Below are 19,526 nucleotides of genomic sequence, written 5' to 3' on the forward strand. Positions count from 1 at the left end.
GTCCCTCCTGCAGGGTCGCTATGCATAAAGGAGAAATACTCCTGTCTGCAGCTACGTGTAGCTATTGTGATCTTCTGTAAAGGAAACAGTTTTCATTGTTCACATGGGCCCAGTTGTTTATGTGCACTTCATTCACTGTTGTGTTTAGCAACCAAGACTCCTTTAAATCTAGGGCTCAAGATCCATTTAGTTTTACAAGTTAAGCCAAACTCCTTTTTTCTGTAAGTGCCTTTTAAAATTCTTGGATAAAATCAATAAACCATGAAATGTCTCTATTGAAAAATGATATGACCAAGCTCTCCCTGAGAATTCATGGGTTAAAATGTGGTTTGAGGCTTAAAGGCCCATTAAGGTACTACTGGATTATGGTGAAATCGTTCTGAATGTGAACTTTACTGCATTTGACTTAGAAATGTAATCCAGCCCCGGGTCCTCAACGCACAGATGCCAAACGCTGCTTGTAGGATGTGTTAGTGATGGAGGCAGCAGCTTGGCATGGCAGCTTGAAGACACGATGCCTTCAGTCTTTACTGTCAATGATCTGGAAAGAGAACCATCTCCCTACTGGGCACTGGGAGAAAATGATTACCTAATTATCAATGAGGGAGTGTTAATAAATTAATATGTGACATAGATATATTACACATGAATTTTCTTAGGACTCCACCATCTTGATTTTGAAATATACATCACAGGATTTTGTTTTGAGCCGAGGAACCCCTCCATCCTCAAGTTGAATGCCCACATTTCCAGATATGGAGACCAGGGCCCATGAGGGTGTTGATTGATTGGCCCAGGGTCACCCGGTGGTAATACCTCACTCAAACTGGGGATACTGGGATTCAGTGAGTATGATGTTGAGAACTTTTCAGAAGGAGAGATCTAGCCCAGAAGCTTTTGTTGTTGTTGCCCAGTGAAGGACTGGGTGAGAGGGATGGTTATGGATTCTGAAGTTACACAGACCTAGGTTCAAGGCTCAGCTCTGTCACTTGCAGTCCTGGGACATCAGGCAGACCCCTAACTGTTCTAAGTTTTAATTTCCTCACCTTGGTAATGGGAATGATGGGGATGGCAATGGAGGTTGCCTCGTGGGTAGTGGTAAAGACTCCGCAAAACAGGGTGGTAAAACTTAGCTTCATATATGGCAAGCATTGGCTGAAGTCATGGGATCATTGTGAGGGTGCTTCTCGGCTACACCTTTACTAATTCTGATTCGTACGTAGGATCAACAGTCATAGGGGAAATTAATGTTCCGTATTGTCATGTGCTGCCATTGGTCTCTGTGTCGAAGTTTTAGACGTTGAAATATGACATGTGCTTTTGCCCTGTATAGGGAGTTCATAGTGGAATTTGCCAAAAAGCATCTCTCAAATGAGCCAAGATTGATGTTCATAATGGGCGGATGGGCATGTCATAGACATTAAGGAATTTTTTAATGTAAATGCCTGGCACACAGAAAGTAACAAACACATGTCTGTTGAGTTAAATTACACTGAACAAGAGGTAGGGAGGTCTTGCCACCAGATGTAATAGAACCCAGGAAACAGATGCTCCATTTAAACCTTCTTATCCCATGGAGCAGGGATGACATATACCACTTTCATAGTCCATGCCCAGGGCAGACATCACTAATCCATCCCAGCACTCTCATCCTCCCACAGTATATTGTTTTCTATGTGTGACTCTCCCACTAGGTGATGGGTCCTTAAAGAATGCTCTATTTCCCACAAATCGCACAGAATAGATGCTTAGTATTTGCAGAATGGAGGAACTCAGAGAGATTTAAGAAGTTGCCCGAGGCCACACAGGAAATTTGGCACTAATTGAGTTTGGCACCAATTGAGAAATAGAGACAGGAGTGGGCAGAAGGAGATGAAAACACCATCTTTATTACCTTCACAGGGAGGTTGGAGGATGTGACTTGGGTCCATGGTAAGCTGGCAACAGTGAGCTGGTAAGTGGTGAAACCCAGATGCAGACAGACTCACCTCTTAGACACAGGCAGGCAAGCCTGAGGTCCGAAGTGCACCTTGACTTAGTGTTCCCCCAAAAGCAGAGCCTAGCGGGTAAACTCAGGGGATGGAAGGGCAGAGCTGAAGCGAGGCTCTCTGCAAGCAGGTGGATCCCAAAGAGAGGCAGGGGAAGGGGCGAAGCCACACATGCTTTCGCCCCCAGCCCCCATCCGCTAAGTAGTTCCTTCTCCCTTGGAGAGGACGTGAACTGTCAGGAGGCTGGAAGTGGTATGTTATGCTGAGGGTTCCCCCCCAAAACACGAGGAGGAAGTTAGTGATCCTCTGATAGGCCTTGGGCAGCAAATCAAATACTCACCTGATAAGGGTTCAGCACAGTACCGAGTGCACAGTAGGTACGCTACAAATCTTAGCTTCTAGCCCACACACTACTGCTCTGAAATTCTTTTTTTTTTAATGTTTATTTATTTTTGAGAGAGAGACAGAGCACGAGTGGGGGAGGGGCAGAGAGAGAGGAAGACACAGAATCCGAAGAGCTGTCAGCACAGAGCCTGACGCGGGGCTCAAACCCACGAATGGTGAAATCATGACCTGAGCCAAAGTCGGACGCGTAACCAACTGAGCCACCCAGGCGCCCTGGCTCTGAAATTCTTATACAAGCGTTCAAAATGCTACTACTTGGAAATATGCTTACTTGGAAATAAAGTAAGAGCTTCCAATATTGTTGGGTCCACTCAGCGTCTCCTCTCCCCTTTCCCGACTTGATCATCTATAAGAAAAAGGAAAAGCACATTCTCGAGGAGCTGAACTCCCAGCGTGCATGAGGACACTGCCGCATGCCAAGTAGATATTGACTTTTGAGCTTGCAACTGGCTCGGTGTGATCAACGTATCCCATCCCGGCCCTGCTCTTCACCTTGCAGAACGGGCTTCGCTCGTGGCCACGACTTCAGGGGGCACAGGGTCGGGTTGTTCTCCACCCCGCAGCAGTGTCACGGCCCTCATCTGCAGTGTGGGGAGCTGTACGAACGCACAGAGAGAAGCCCCGCAGGGTCAAGGGGGGCCACAGCGTTTGGCCCAGCTGGGCCTTTGCAAAGAGCCTCCCTGGGCTTCTTTTCTTCCACAGATCACGCTCTTCAGTGGTATCCTATGCGCCGCCCTGCCTGTTTTCAAGTCTGGAGACATAGCAGGCGAGGTCATGCCCTGAGTTATCTGCATTGGAGGAGCATGTAGTATATATATATATATATATATATATATATATATATATATATATATATTTTGTGTGTGTGTGTTTTGCTGCCTGACTCCCCATCTACTCTATCAAGGCCAACAGCCCGGTGGGTAGGAACAACACCAGCTCAGGTGCAAGGCCGTCAAAAGCCAAACTTGACCAGACGTTGCACGAGTGGCTCTTTATCCTTCAATTTCCTCATCCGTAAAATGATGATGATGACACCTGCTTCTACAGTGTTCATGATGCATATAAAGCGTTTGGTATGCAGCGCACAAAAATACCAAAGTCTAGTTTCTCCTGGTGCACTGTTCATACTGTCGTTTCAGAATGCATTTGAGATGTTCTACAAGAAGTACATGCACCAAAACACGTAATTAAACAAAAATTGCCAGCGAGAGAAGGATGGGAATGGAAAAAAAGCCATGAGGACTAAGGCAAATGTACATGAGAACCAGACAGGTCGGCTGTGGTGGGAGCAGGTAGTGGATGAGGAAGCAAAGGAATGAAACTTAAAAAGTCAGACTGTAAGATCATATATGGTTGCTATTATAAGTTGTCAATTTAGTTCTGAGTTTCCTGGCAGCCAAATCAAAAAAGGAAACGACTCAGGCCATGTGGTACAACCATAATTGAAAATTTAGAATGTAGAAGGATCTAGCTCACCTACTTTCTTTCCTGAAAGTTAACAACATACAATTCTGGATTAATTATTATATTATTTTTGGGGTGTATGTGTGTGTGTGTACATGTGCTTACCATAAACAGCTGTCTACATACACAATTAAAGCTGTTCACAAATTGTCAGGATATTACCTATTATTCTTTAAAAAATTTTTTTTGAAGTTTATTTATTTTGAGAGAGACAGAGACAGAAGGAGCAGAGGACAGGCAGAGAGAGAGGGGGACAGAGGGTCCAAAGCGGGCTCTGTGCGGACAGTAGAGAGTCCGACATGGGGCTCAAACTCATGCACTGCCAGATCATGACTTAAGCCGAAATCAGATGCTTAACTGACTGAGCCACCCAGGTGCCACAGCATATTACCTACTATTCTCTCTCTCTCTCTCTTTTTTAATTATTTAGTTTTGAGAGAGAGAGCGCATGCTTGAGTGCATGGGGGAGTTGCAGAGAGAGAAGGGGACAGAGGATCTGAAGCAGGCTGTGCTGATAGTGAGCTACATGTGGGGCTCGAACTCACGAACCGTGAGATCATGAGCTGAACCACAGTTGGACGCTCAACCAAATGAGCCACCCAGGCGCCCCTTACCTACTGTTCTTAAAGTCTAGGATCATTTCATTTTGGTCGAGTTATACAGTTCACATTTAAAGGCTACTACTTCCTGTGTCCTGTGGCCTATTTTGCTTCCAGTCTTGAAGCCATTTGCAAAGGAAAGTTGTTCTTCTTGACTCTGTAACTGAAGCTTTCCAGAAAGCCCACTCACCCTATTCCCACTGAAGCGTGGGAGAGATGTCCCAAGCTGTTCATGGTATTGTACCGGCCCCTCCTGCTTAGCCCCGAGTCCTTCCTGTAAGGATTATGCCTCTCCTTGCTTTCTGAGTCTGAGCGTACGACATGGTCTGTTTCCCACGTGCAGCTCCGCTCGTCAGCAGTCGTGATTGGCCTTCTTGTCTCCGCTCGTGGATGCTCCTTCAGGTCTTGGATTAGAGTGATCTTGGTGCCTTCTGTGGTCAGTCTGAGAAGGGGAACTCTGCTAGAGAGCCATTTGGAACCCAGTCCTGCGATAGGATGCCACCCCTCTGGATCACCAAGGGCATAAGGATTCAGACAAATGGAACATAGGAAGATGTCAGAAACCCATCTCAATCCTGGGAAGAGAAGTGTCATAGATGACTTCTCAAAATGGCTTCTGGGTGCTCCCTCTTTCACCTCATACAGTCACACCCAAGCACCAGTTATGGGCAGCCCGTAAGTTGTGAGAGTACCTTGGTTCTGAACACAGGCTTGTCCTTGCTTCAGTCGAGTTGAATGAACTTGAGATCAGAAGCTGCCGTGCTCTTAAATCCATTGCCGTGTTTGTGCCGAAGGCATGATTCTGACCGACCACTCCCAGCCCATGATACAACAGGGGCACTAAGGCAGGAATGTTCCTGGGGCAGTCAGAACTCCTGTGATGGGTAACTTTGGCTGGAGGATTCTCACTGGCCTTGCCAAGTTTTCCTGAGCCTACACAGTAGTCTAAGATGCTACCATACTAACCAACTGACTAACCAACTAACTAATTAACCGACTAACTAACCAACTGGCCAACCAACTAACTTCTTCCCACTGTGGTCTGATAGCTTCCCCAATCTCTTCTAGCTTCCTTTCCATTCTCTCCCACAGACAGCTCCCCTAACGAATGTCTTGCCATTTGACCCCATCTTGGTGTCTGTTTCTCAGAGCACCCCGTCCGCAGGCTCGACCGGGCTGGATTTAGAAGATGGCTCCTCCACGGTTCTGACTTTGGAACCTAGCTGTTGTTTGAAACTTCAGCTAGAGTCCCTGATGGAAATACCTATACTGACAGGTGCTTCCTCACGTCATGGTGGCCTCAAGGTAGCCAGACTTTGATGGCTCCAAAAGGGGATGCCTCAAGGAATAAAGAGGAAACTGTGTTGCGTTTTTTGACCTAGGCTCAGAACGTCATTCTATAGGTTACAAGCAAGCCACAACCTGCCCAGGCTCGAGGGCGTAGGGGACATAACCCCCAGCTCTTGCTGGGAAGAACACCAAGGTCACATCGTAGAAGACAACTTGGGATGGGAGATACTGTTGGAGAAGGCAGTCTGGCGTTCTAGATTATAACTTTCTATTGCCATGTAGCAAACCACCCCAGGACTCAGTGGCTGAAAACAACAATTCTTTTAGTCTGATTATCCCTAAATGTTCTGAAGGCTGACATGGCTCAGTTAACACATTCTCACTTGAGGTCTTCATGCCTTTCCAGTGGCTGGGCTGGAGTCATCCAGAAAGGAAGGCTTCCCCGCCCCCACCCCCATAGGCATCTAGTGGGGCATTCTGACAGCCAGCTGGAACCTCATCTGGGGAGGTCAGCTGGAACAGCCACACGTGGCCTCCCCAGATGGCCCAGGCTTCCTCACCGCATGGTAGCTGGGCTCCAAAAACAAACATCTTGAAAGGCAGCCTGCAGAAACTGCATACCTTCTTATGATCTAGCCTTGGAAGTCACGGCATCACCGAAGCCAGGCCTTATTTAGGGGGAGGGGCACCAGACTGCACCTCTCAAAGACTGTGTGGACCCATTTTAACCCACGGCAGGGGGCGTGGCACATGCCATTTGCAGGACGTCTTCTGGTGCATTCAGGAGAGCTGTGGAGGTGCCACGGGCTCGGGGTAGCTTCACGGCAGCCAAAGATTACTTTGTGCCAGCCTGCTTGTCCCTCGCGAGGTCGTCGATGGGTTTGTTTTACTCGTACCCCCAGCCACAGCCGCGTGGTTCGTTGGTGGAAGACGCAGAAGTGGAACACTTGTATCAAGACGGATGGTATCCAGCGATGCCAAATTTTCCTCCCCTCCGTGAAAGCCAGAGGTTCCTTACCACCAACTGCGAGTGTGTGTATTTTAAAAACTCACAGCGGCTTCTCTGTGACTATCTGTTTTCATTTCGCCTTTCCCTCCCCCAGGTCACACACGAAGATGTTTTTCAAAACAGCAAGTTAAGAAAGTGAAATTAAATCAGTGACATTTGCCACTCAATCTCACTCAGCATCCTTGCTCCCTGGACGCTTCTAGGTGGAACCTGAGACGCTGAGTTATTACTAGTTTTCACTGTCCGTCCTCCCAGGGTGGCAGGGAGCGGGTGGTAATGAGAGGAAATGTAGACAGCTCCCCGATTCCACCAAAAGTTTCCCTTCCCACGAGGGTGTAAACGGTTTTTATTTTTTCACCTGATGATGTAAAAGGAAGGCAACGATTAAGGGAAAATATATTAATGACACAAACATTCCGCAATTACTTTGCTAAAGTCAAGAAAAACTCCGAAGACCGAATTATTTATCTGTCAATAAAATCGAATTGAATTAGCAGTTTGTGTTTTGACACCTTCTCCTAAAAGACAGCATCCTGAAAACCAGGTCTGAAATCGCCTTCACTTTCACAAGTGGGGACCCTAGAATCCCATTTCTGCCGTAGTGCTGTTTTCAGACAGAGGCTGCCTCTTGTAACATTTGCAGGTGTCATTCCAGGGGAAGAGGATAGAGACTTAAAGTTTTACTTTAGTTGTGACAATCATTCACATTATGTTAAATGTTGAACCGACCCTAGCTGCTACAAACAAGCTGATAGCATGTCTCCAGAAAATCCGGCAGAGGCTTCGTTAGTTTGAACTCATGTTTTCAGGGTTTTTTTGTTGTTGTCGTCGTTGTTGTTTTTGGTAGAGATATTTATGCTCTGTGATACATATTTTTGTCTCCGTGAGAGTTTCCAGATGCATATATGGTTGTATCTGACAAAGAAAGTTACTAAACGCTTTTATTTTATGAGGTTCTCTGGATGACGTATTAGGGTTGCCCTATGAGGGTTCTTGCCAGTCTAAGTGCATGCCCACCATGCCAGTATTCTGGTACCTCCATGCCTTTGCTCTGTGCTGACATCCCCACGACTCAAGAGCTGCTCTTTCTAAATACAAGACAGAACCTGGGACGAGGGGTGGACTTGAGTATATTTATCTTCTCCAACGCTACAGGTGGTTCTGGGCCATTCTTAAAAATGCCGGGTGGACATCAGCAGAAACATGATGAAAGAAACAGACTTAATACATCTTGGCGTTTCTGGGGGGTGTGAAGGCTACACCCGTCAGTTTTCTCATGAGAGGTTTAAGTGGGTTTCCTTGGGAAGCACCTCGAGGACGCAGCAGAGCTGAGACCAGTACCCTGGTAGGACCCAGGAGCTGACCTTGCCCTCGTACTCAGTTCTGTGTTTGGGTCTGTCTCGCTGAGACCGGGACCGGGAAGCAGGGCTGGACATTGTCCCCCGAGGCCGGGAGGCATGAAGTGGAAGAAGAAACTCAAAGAAATGAAGAAAGGAACAAGACACGACCGCCTCACGCAGCTCCTGACCCCCAGGATGCATTAGAAACAGCCCGTCCCTGACACTCAAGTCAGAACTGAGAAGCTGGGCCGATTGCTTACAGATGCCGTCTCGCGGTTTATTATTCCGTGAGCTGATGGGCAGCCTGCCTGCGCCTGCTGGTCTGAATTCTGGGCTCTTGGAAGTGCCTAAGGAAGAGGGAAGTTTTTAGAGCAAAGTGCAGTTTTGGGGAAACATAAGAATGAGCAGCAAGCCACCTTGGGGGCCTTGGTTTGCTTGTCCTTACAGGAAAGATGGTCCTTTCTTACTGCCTGCCACAGCGACTGTCCTGTCCAGCCAGCTTCACGTGCTTTGTTTTCAGGGTTTGCAAAGAGAATGGTAAGGCCTTGTGCAGCTGTGATGAGGCGTGGCTCTAGCCTGTGTGTGCGCCCTGTGCAAGGGAAAGGCAGCCCGCGCTGAGTCAGGTCTGACTGTGCAACACAGATGAGGAAAGTGAGCCTTACGTGCTCTCTGCATAGAGTTCACACTCTGATGCATGAGGTCCCTCCCGATCTTGCCGAACACCCTCTGGATGGATGCTCAGCCTCGTCTGTCCTTCCACTCGGTTCCCGTGTGCCCTGCCTGAGCCGCACTGCCCTCCTGGCCACCTGCTCCTGCCTTCTCCAGGGAGTCTCTGCGGAGATGCCCGCCCTCCTCCTGCCTCCAGCTGCTGAACTCCTTACCCTGCAGGACTCGACTTCCGGCGGTCACCTGCCGTAGAGGCCATCTCTAACAACGCCCTCCCTCCCTGCAGGGGTAAAAGGAACAAGAGAGAATCCAGATATTCGCAGACCTGCAGAACTAAAGGTTGTAGCCCCAGACAGCAAAATATTTTTGAATTAAGACACAGTCCTAGGACAAACACCAAAACGGGAGCTTGGCCATCATGCATTTGCTATGACCTCCGAATGGTGTATGCCTCCCCCTTTAAGACCTTGTGTACGTGGAAATATTTTGGGTTCAAGTGTCCTAAGGTACTCCCACAAAGGCCTGATGAGTTTAGAGCACCTGTAATTAAGTCTATAGAATGAGGCAGGTCTGGAAAAAGATTGTGCATGCTGCTATTGGCCGATGGAGCTTCCAGAAATCGGATTGATTAAACACACACACACACACACACACACACACACACACCCTAACAGAGTTTCTGAGAGAGCTCTATTTCCAAAAGTGCCACCACACTGAACAAAGAGACAGTGATTGTTCAAGATGTAAAATAAACCTTGGGTCTTCACTGGTTATGGGCTAGAAAAGCATGGAGAGAAAGTTGTTCAACCACCAGGATGGGCATATTTTCCAATGCAACGGAAAAGGAAGGGTAATGGAAAAGGAAGGGCTTCCTGGAGAGTGTGGTCAGAAGCCATGGAGAACAATAGGCTATGGAATTTCTTCCAGGAGTCATGACCAAGGTCTAATGGAAGAGCGTTCCTGACCCTCCCTGTAGGGCTTCTCAGATTTGCCAAGAGAGATTTCAGAATTGCAGTGAACCACTATTTGTTAAGGTTCTCCAAAGAAACAGAAACAACAGGAGATAGATAGATAGATAGATGATAGATAGATGATAGTTGGATAGACAAATAGATAATCTCTTTTTCTCTTCTATAATATATATATATATATTACACACCAGGAGATATTAAGTATTATAAATATTTTAAAAATATATAACATATGTAATTATAACATATAGAATTTTTAAATATAATATGTATTTATATACAACATAGAGAGAGACAGAGACAGAGACTTGTCCTTTTGAGAATTTGTTCTTCACCATAAGGACTTGAATGAGAAGGCACAAATTGCTGAGTTAAGCTCTTCACAGCAAAGCCCAGCAGACGTCAGCAAAGCCACAGCTGATCCAAAGCTCTCACTGTCTCTGAGCAGGAAATAAAAGTTATTGAAATCACCGAGACATTAGGGATATTTGTTACTGCAGCAAAAGCTGACACATACAATCAGTGTAGCTCACTGATTTGGGTAATCCAGATCAGGTGGTCCAACCCTCCATTCCAAATGGGAAGACTTTAAGAATTATACAGATACTACCCCAATTCCTCACCCTATTTTGTCCTTATTAAAAGAACAAAGCTATTTTAAAGACATATTAAAGCCTTAAAATATATTCTTGTTACAGAATTTTGGACACCTTGGTAAACTCTGAGAGTTCAACATGGATGGCTTAAGGATTTCAGTGTAGAAGGAATGATGACTGTCAGTGGCTATCAAGCTGCTAAATATTCCCCAGTCAGCATCTCAGATTGAATCACCCTGATGTCAAAGCACCAGGCAACCCAGGATGACCTTCACAAGGCAGATTCTACTACCCCTTGTGCTTTGTCACTCCTCCTTCTGTTGGCGTTTGAGTTTAATAAAAAGGAAAGGAATTTGGGGCTTCTCTTCTTAACTGTGTCAACAAATTCCAAAAGCCATCTTCAATAAGAAATAAAATTTGAGAAAGCACAACCCTAGCCTAACTCACTTGGGTAACTTGTTTTCTGGAAACGATAGAAAGTCTTAAATCCCATTCATTTTTTCCTATTTCTTCCTCCAGCTCTTTACTTAATTTGGGCTGGGAAACTAAACTAGTCATTTTCAGTTCTGATCCTGAGGCCCCATTCCTCCATAACTGAGTTTAAGTTTCCAGCTCCGTGGGAGGATATAAAATTATTTTTGCTATTATAACTTGGGTTGAATTTTTTTTATATATATAAATGAGAACATTCTTTCTGAGCAATAAAAGACTCAAATTCACAAATACAAGGAGTGACCTTGCACAAACAGTCATGATACTGGATCTTATACAACCCATCTGGATATTTTAGGAGCAGGGCAGACCAAGAGTGCTCATGTAAAAGGTTCGAGAACTAGGTTAAAGAAAAAAGTATCCTTCTCATCAATGTGACTCATCCACCCTCCCTGGGACCGGCAAAATGACTCAGACTTTCAAGTAGGTGACAATGCTTATAGAAAGATATGACCTAGCGGTTTTCATCAGGACTTCTCAGTGGGCTGGTTGCCACTCTTTTGATTCTCCTCTCCCTGAGGAACTTTGGGTATTTTGGTAAGGTATTTTGGGCCTTTTCACAGAACGGTCTAAAGGACCCTGCTGACAGTTCACAAGTAACCCTCTGAAATGTCTAGATTCTTATCTTCGCACTCAAAGGCTGCAGTAGAAAGAATTGAAGGAAATCTCTGATTAAACTCGTGGGAGAAATCAAGCCCCGAGGCCATATGCACAAGCCCACAGGGCCTGCTTGGAGCAGACCTTACTCAGATCCAGAATCTGTGTCAGTCTTAAACTGAGGTCGGCTCTGAGTGCACAGCCAAATTCCCAGGCTCTGTGGCTGTGCCCTTTGCCTCTGTTTCGTCTATCTGGAAGTAAGAGGCATTGGTTTGCAGAAAGGGGCCACCAGGAGGCTAGGATTTCGTATCAGCTTTGCTCAGGCCAGCTGGGTCACTGCAGACTGATTTCTTCTTGGTTCACGTTCTTCATCAGCTGCATGGGGATGATCCTATCAGCCTCCTTTGTTGGGTTATGGTCACAAACAGTAAGATAATGTTCTTGGAGCCTTTGGAATGTTATGGAACACAAAGGCACTCAGAATTTCAGCTACTATGCTATTGAAAGGCCCTGCTATTAGGCATGTGGATGGCTCTCAGGCAGTTTCTGTGTCTACATGAGGGTGCTCAGATGGTTTATGGGGGGCAAGAAAACAACACTTGGGGATTAGATTTGGTGGACATACACATGCCAACGGCAAGCTGGCCAAGCTCAAGGTGTAATGCTCTGGTTCCACTGGAAAGCTTTGACCTTTCTCAGTTCCCACTATGGGCACACGCAGACCCAATCCTTGGGGTTTCTCTCTCTCTCTCTCTCTCTGTCTCTGTCTCTGTCTTCCTGTCTCTCTCTCTCTCTCTCTCTTTCTCTTTCTCTCCCCCCTTTCAGCCACAGCCTTGTCATCTATTCGAGGACAAATCCCAGCTCTGTCTCTCACTGGCCAGGTATAAGGGAAGTGTCTCTCAAGTCAAATTGAGCCCCATTTTGCTGTACTTAATGTTGGTTAGGCATATTCAAAAGGAGCATGATTTTGAATCCAAAGACCTCACAGAGTAAAATCTTTGCAGAAGGGCCTTTGTGAAGGGACAGCGAGGGGGTAAATGAAGGCATCGTACCCATATTAAATCTTCATGAAAATGGTCTCTGCTCCTGTATTGCACCCCATCCTTGCATCGGTGGCTTCTCCCTGACCTGTATCACTTCTCTCCCACCCACCCGTCTCTATTGTGTGAAAAACTCTCATTCGCCTTGGGGCTTCTCCTACCTGCATAATGCCTATTATCTAGACAAGGAAACGGGCATCTGTAGAGATTCGCCTCATGGTGGTGGCAGTGGAGGGGACTGAGGTCTGAGGATGTTGGCAGGAGGTCTTTGATTTACCGGTCAGCTCCGCTCCTCACCGCACTTCCCAGTGGATGGAACTGTTGGCACCTGCTCTGTGGATCAGAAAAGAAAGTTTGACGTGGGCGGGGTTTGACGTGCGGTCCCAGGACCACAACCTGCAACCTCCCACCTTCCCACCTTCTGCCCAACTCTGCCAGGAAGAGAAGCCGAGGACCAGGGCACAGGTGCACCCGGCACTCAAAGTCAGATGCAGAAGCTGCTGCTTCTTGTCAATCAGCACAAAACCCCACACTAATCACACTTGACACGGGGTGATACTTTCCAATTGGACGCAGTTTAGAATTCTTACGGCGTTTTTATAGACATAATTTCTTTGATCCTCCAACAGCTCTGTGAGGTAGTCACATCTTTCAATCATTCAACAAATACTTGCTGAAAGCTCTGTTTAGGGCGACCGAGGGGGTTCCTGGGACATGGGGCTTTTACTTTTAAAACCAGGACAGTCTCGGGCAAACTGGGACACGCTGAGCATTCCAGGCCTCAGACCTCCCCTCCCCCCCACCCCCCACCCCAGGACGAACAGGATGGAAACGGTGCCAGCACACGGCCCCTCCGTGCTGGTTGTTTTCATGCTTTTGATATTCTGCTGGCTGTGGGACTGAGTCAGTGTGATCTGAAGTTCAGAGAGTGTTACATTCTTGTCTCCATTCTTCAGATTTCGAATTCATTCGTCAGGGCTAGAGCTAGACCCTGCATAAGGAAAAGACAGGTGAATTATGTATCGTCTGGCTTTTAAAGAGCTTATGGCTTAGTGCTGGTGGGGGAAAGGGGGACACTAGGACAACCATGACCTGCTGGGGTTTGGGGTCAAGTCTTTAAAGTCTTTTGCCCCACTCTTTTTTTTTTTTTTTTTTGCTTTTTTTTTTTTAAGTTTATTTATTTTGAGAGACACAAAGAGAGTGCGAGCAGGGGAGGGGCAGAGAGAGAGAGAGAGAGAGAGAGAGAGAGAGAGAGAGAAAGCATCCCAAACAGACTCTGTAGAGTACACCGCCTGACCTGGGGCTCAAACTCCCGAAACTGTGAGATCATGACTTGAGCTGAAACCAAGAGTCGGACGCTTAACCGACTGAGCCACCCAGGAGCCCTCCCCCCACACTTTTATTTTTGCCTCTTTTGTCTTCTTTGCTGCCTCCTGCCCACCAGCCCTCCCACCCCATGTACCCTCCACCTCCCCTGACATTTCTCCCCCCTACCACCACCTGATCCTGTCCCATGTCTTCAATGGTTACCTCTATGCGGATGCCATTTATTAAGATTGAGATTAAAATAACAAAATTGATTAAATGCCTATTGTGTACTTCTGGTGAGAAACACTCTGGTCTCAAATAGACCTCCCAGGAAATCCCTCCTGGGGGAGATGATACGCCGACCAAGAGATAAGAGTTTCTGTCCACTTGTCAAGAATGTCATTTGATTGCTTTTCTGGGACAGAAGAGCTTAGGGTGAATGTGGGCAGCAGGAGCCCGATTCCTTTGTGTCACAAAGCTCCCTCTAAAAGGCAACCACTTGTCCTATACTTTTCGGAACAACCAGGAACCTTGCTAATTGAATAGTGTCCCATTATGTGACCAGATCATGCATTTCCAGGAAGGGCAAAGTAATCCAATTTGTGCTGAAATGTCAGCCCAAGCTGCAGATACTTTTTCGGAATGAGCTGCAGCATTTTCTTTGGCTGTTGTCAACAGTGTGGTTGCTTAACTCTGAAAGCTATCTAAGGCATTTGGCACGGATCCTCATCTGCTTGAAGAAGTATGACTCTCCACTCATTGTTTTTCTGAGGAGTCATGTTTTCTGGTTTTTGCTGGCATTGTGGGCTGGGTGTTGTGTTTTTTTTGGCGGGGGGCGGGGGTGGATTGATCTCTCCTTAAACTGCACGAAGAGCCTCATAGAAAGAAGGATTGTTGTCACCCTTTACTAAGGGTGTGGTTGTCAGCCCGTATAAAACTGTGTCCAGTTGTTTTGGCTTTTTACTCATTCACTCTTCCATAAACATTCATGGAGGGCTTACTGCGTGCCAGACATCCTTTTGGGTGCTGGGAAGACAGCAGAGAACAAGCCATTCTGAGGAGGTGACATCCGAGTTGAGATCCCAGTGACACAAAGGAGCCAGGCATGTAAAGATCTGGGTGCAGAATGTATTCCAGGCATTCGGAATAGCAAGCATTGGCCCAAAAGGAGAGAAAGAGCTTAGTTTGTTCAAGGATCAAAAAGGAAAGAGTGGCTGGAACAGGGTAAGCATGGCAGGGGCATGGTATATGATGATGGGGTCCAGACAGGTGGACACGATCTAGAGGACACTGGGACTAGAGATTTTATTCTAAGGGCAGTGACAAGGCACTGGAAGATTTTTTTTTTAATGTTTATTTATTTTTGAGAGAGAGAGAGAGAGAGCAGGGAAGGGGCAGAGAGAGAGGCAGACACAGAATCCGAAGCAGGCTCCAGGCTCTGAGCCATCAGCACAGAGCCTCAAGCGGGGCTTGAACTCATGGACTGTGAGATCATGACCTGACCCAAAGTAGAACGCTTAACCAATTGAGCCACCCTGCCGCCCCATGGAGGATTTTTAAGTAGGAGAATGAAGGGCCCGATCTGATTTTAAAAAGGAGTATTCTGGGTGCTTTATGGGAGAATGGGTTAGAGAGCAAGAGTGGATCAATAAAAAAAAAAAAAAAAAACTGCAAAATTCTAGGTGAGAAATGGTGGCAGTTTGGAACAGGGTAGTGGCCATGGAATGGGAGAACAGTTGAGTGATTCAAGATCTATTTGGGAGATAGCATCTGGTGATGGGTTGGATTTGGGGTGTGGAGGGGGAGAAAGGGCAAAAGAAAAATCAAGAATGAGATCCATTCTTCTGGCTTGAGCAAGAGGGAGGATGGTGTCCCCATTAACAGAGATTCGAGGGACCGCACGGAATCTCGAGTGTGGATCGGGTCTCCAGGCACTGCCGCCACCTTTGGGACACTGCTTTCCTTGAGCCCATGATACACGATCCTTTTGGTGTCTTGTTCTATCAGCAGGAGAATAAATTTCCAGTAAACTATAAGAAGCAGTGAATTGAGACACAGATATGATTTCCTTCCCAGGAAGACAGGAAGACAGAGAAAAACACACACACACACACACACACCCATTTTGAGCATCTCATGTGTATAAAATAAACAGAAAATTGCCTAAGATGTCATTTTTTGAAGAACTATTTCATTTTCATTATCACGGACAATGAAAGCAGCAAGGATCGCCAGTTTTCAGTGAGTGAATGCCAAGTATCAGGAATGGCTCTAGGTGCTTTACATATATTATTTCATTTAGTCTTTTCATGACCTACGAGGTCCAATGAAGATTTTACTCCACTTTTAGAGGACAAAACTGAGGCTTAGAGAGGTAAAGTAACCGTTCAAGGCCACACAGCAAGGGAGTGGCAGAACCCGGATTGAAACCCAGGTCTTTGACCCCTGGCCTGTGCTCCTATGCATCTCACATCTGGTTCCCCTTGGGCTATTGGCTGAGATCCCTTGCCTATCCTCAAGGCTGGGATAGAGGTATCATCGCAGCTGGACAGACATCCAACTCCAGGCAGCTTGGGTGCATCCACACCATGCCGACAGCCTGCGGTGGTGATAATGCCCGGTCTCTCATGAGCAGAACATACTACACCTATTCTAGAGGCAAGGAGAATTCACCTTGGACTGTGGCTGCTGGGAGGGCCTTTTGTTGGAAATGGGTTAGCATCTCCCACCCCAGGAGAGAATTTGGAGATGTTTGGAGGCATTTTTGCTTGACCCAGCGACAACGTGTCATGTGTGTATGTGGGGAGAGGGTTGGCGTGCATAGATGAACCGTCCCGCCCCAAATGCCAAGAGCACCACTGAGTCTCTGAACTCTAGGCACTATGTGGGAGGCATTTCTCTTCTTCAAAGAGGCCAGAAAATACTGATGGTTGTTGGCTATGCTAACAGAGCCCTGATTTTGGATTTGGACTGATGACCTACCTCTGCCTTCAGAGATCTTATAAAGCCTTGGACAAACCAAGGTAACTTTGGGGTGTCTGGTGGGGCTGAGGTATATGCTCTCTTTTCCTCCATTGGTTTTTTTGGGGGGGGCATAAGGCAAGTACTTAACCGGGGAGCTACAGCTGGCATTGCGGGTATTACAATCCACGCGAGAGTCCTTAACGAGGAATATCTGATTATACGAGGAAACTAGAATCTGTTTGTTTTCTGTTCATTTAATTTGATATTTTAATGATGCTGCTAGTTATTTGAAATATTCTATTTCAATATACCCTTTATTTATTGTACTTGTACCCTGAGGCGCGCTGGCAAAGAGTGACATGTTTCAAAGTCTGCCCTCAAATAATAAATTTCCCTTGGAAACCAGAAGCAGAGAAGTTTTATATTGGGAATGCTTTAGAATATTTTTAAAAAAATCAGTCCAAATTGGATTCCAGAGATAAGTACAGGGAGACTTAAAAAAAAAAAAAAACCCAAAAAACAACTAACTCAATTCTTAGGTGGTTTTTTTTTTGAAATACAGAAACCAATTCAAAATAGAGTAAAGTTGTGGGTCAGAGAAATGGAGATGCTGAGCTTGAATTCTAGCTGTTGGGAAGTAGAAAAATTAACCAGTAGTATCTTTGAAGGCAGCAGCATTACTAGGTTTCTCCCTCTCCTTCCCATTTTCATTTCAAGGCAACTAGGACTATTTGTATATTTGTTTGCCTGTTTATATTTGTTTGCCCCCTGTGGGTTGCAAGCTCTCTAAGCTCAAGAACATCATCTGTTCATCCTGTCCTATATCCTTAGCACCCAGACAGGGTCCGGCACATGGTAGTTGCCCAGTAAATGTTTGCTCATTGTGGTAGGCTGAATAACGGGCCCCGAAATTAGGTCCAAGTCCTAATCCCCAGGATCTGTGGTTATGTTATGCTCCATGACCGCAAGGACTTGAAGTTCCAGATGGAATCACGTTTGCTAATCTGGCTGATGTTAAAGGAGATTATCCTGAGTTATCTGGGTGGACCCAATGTAATCAGAAATGCTGTTAAAAGTAGAAGAGGAAGGCAGAGAAGGTCCTCTCCTCCAACGTGGTCTGAGAAGAACTCAATCCTTCTTTGTTGGTTTTGAAGACGGAGGAAGAGGGTCAAGGCCAAGGACTGTGAGCAGCCTCTAGAAGCTGAAAAGGCAAGGAAATGGATTCTTCCCTAGAGCTTCCAGAGAATTCAGTGCTGCCAACATCTTGACTTTTAGCTCCATGAAACCCATGCTGAACTTCTTTTTAAAAATTGTTTTAATTAAAGTTTATTTATTTTTGAGAGAGAGAGAGAGAGACAGAGACAGGGTGTGAGCGGGGAAGGGGCAGACAGAGAGAGAGACAGAATCCAAAGCAGGCTCCAGGCTCCGAGCTGTTGGCACAGAGCCTGATGCGGGCCTCAAACCCATGAGATCATGACCTGAGCCGAAGTCGGACGCATAACTAACTGAGCTACTCAGTTGCCCCAGCCTGTGTTGAACTTCTAATCTCCAGAACTGTAAGATAATACATGTGTGTTGTTTTAAGCAATTAAGTTTGTGGTAAACTGTTACGACAGCAATGGCAATGAGCGCACCCAGTGAGTGAACCCCAGTCCCGTTTATCCACCTATATGTGATAAGGATTTATTGGAAGACCTACCATTCATCTCCAGGTTCTATGGCAGACGCTGTGATTATCAGCGCCTCTTCCCACCGCAGGGCCTTTGCTCATGCCATTCCCTCTGCCTGGAGCTCTTATTTCATCTCCTTAGTTAGCCGTCTCCCCCAGACTCAGGAAAGCCTTTCTTAAACCCTTTCAGTGCCTGAAACTTCTCCTTAGAAGCATTTATATCAATTATGGTATTTTAAAATGTATGCAGTGAAGTATGTTAAAACTTTTTTTCCTGTGAAGTCTAACAGATAACAGAAAACTACATTAAAAAGTGTGGCTTCATGGCTTATTATAAAGCAAGTAACATTGACACCACTCTTCAGCTCGAGAAATAGAATTTTGCCAATAGGCCCTGAAGCTGTCCAGAGGGTGCCCCCCTCCAAAAGTCGCCACTCTCCTGGCATTTATGTTCATCTCTACTTTGTTTTATGAGCTTCCTCCTTTGTTTTAATACCGGAGCGTGCATCCCCAGAACCTCCTTTTTGTCTCGTTTTGATATGTCTTTTAAGTTTTTGTTTATCAACAGCTTCGTCCTCTGTGTCTTTTTCCTCCTTGTCGTTTATTTGTGAACAAACTGAGTTCTGTGAGTTTCCCACAGTCTAGATTTTGCTGACTGCATCCCCTTGGTGCCGTTGAACATGTTCCTCTGTCCCCTGAATCTCCTGTAACTGAGAGTTGGCTTTTAAGGCTTGATTGGATTAAGGGTCAATTTTTTTCCCCCCAGGGTGAGGGGACCGGCAAGACTATATAAGAGGTGATATCTTCTTCCATCAGGAGGCATATAATGTCTGGTTGTCTCTGTCTTTTGTGTTGGTTCTTTGATGCTCAACATCTAGCTCTATTCATTTATTGCAAGGTTGGTGAAATGGTGACACTCTGTTTTTCTTTCTTCATTTACTAGTGAGAATATTTCTAAAATGGGAGACTTGCCTTCAACTTCTGTTTAGTTACTCCAAGGCACAGTTTGTATTGGAAAGGGAGGATAAATGCTGGATGCATTTGTCAGGTTTCAAATGAATAGCTAGGCTAACATTTTTGTAAGTAATTGCTTAATGTTTTTCTCTCCTCTAACATGTATCCCCAACC

The sequence above is a fragment of the Panthera tigris genome, chromosome D2, assembly GCF_018350195.1.
Source record: "Panthera tigris isolate Pti1 chromosome D2, P.tigris_Pti1_mat1.1, whole genome shotgun sequence".
Classification (NCBI taxonomy): Eukaryota; Metazoa; Chordata; class Mammalia; order Carnivora; family Felidae; genus Panthera; species Panthera tigris.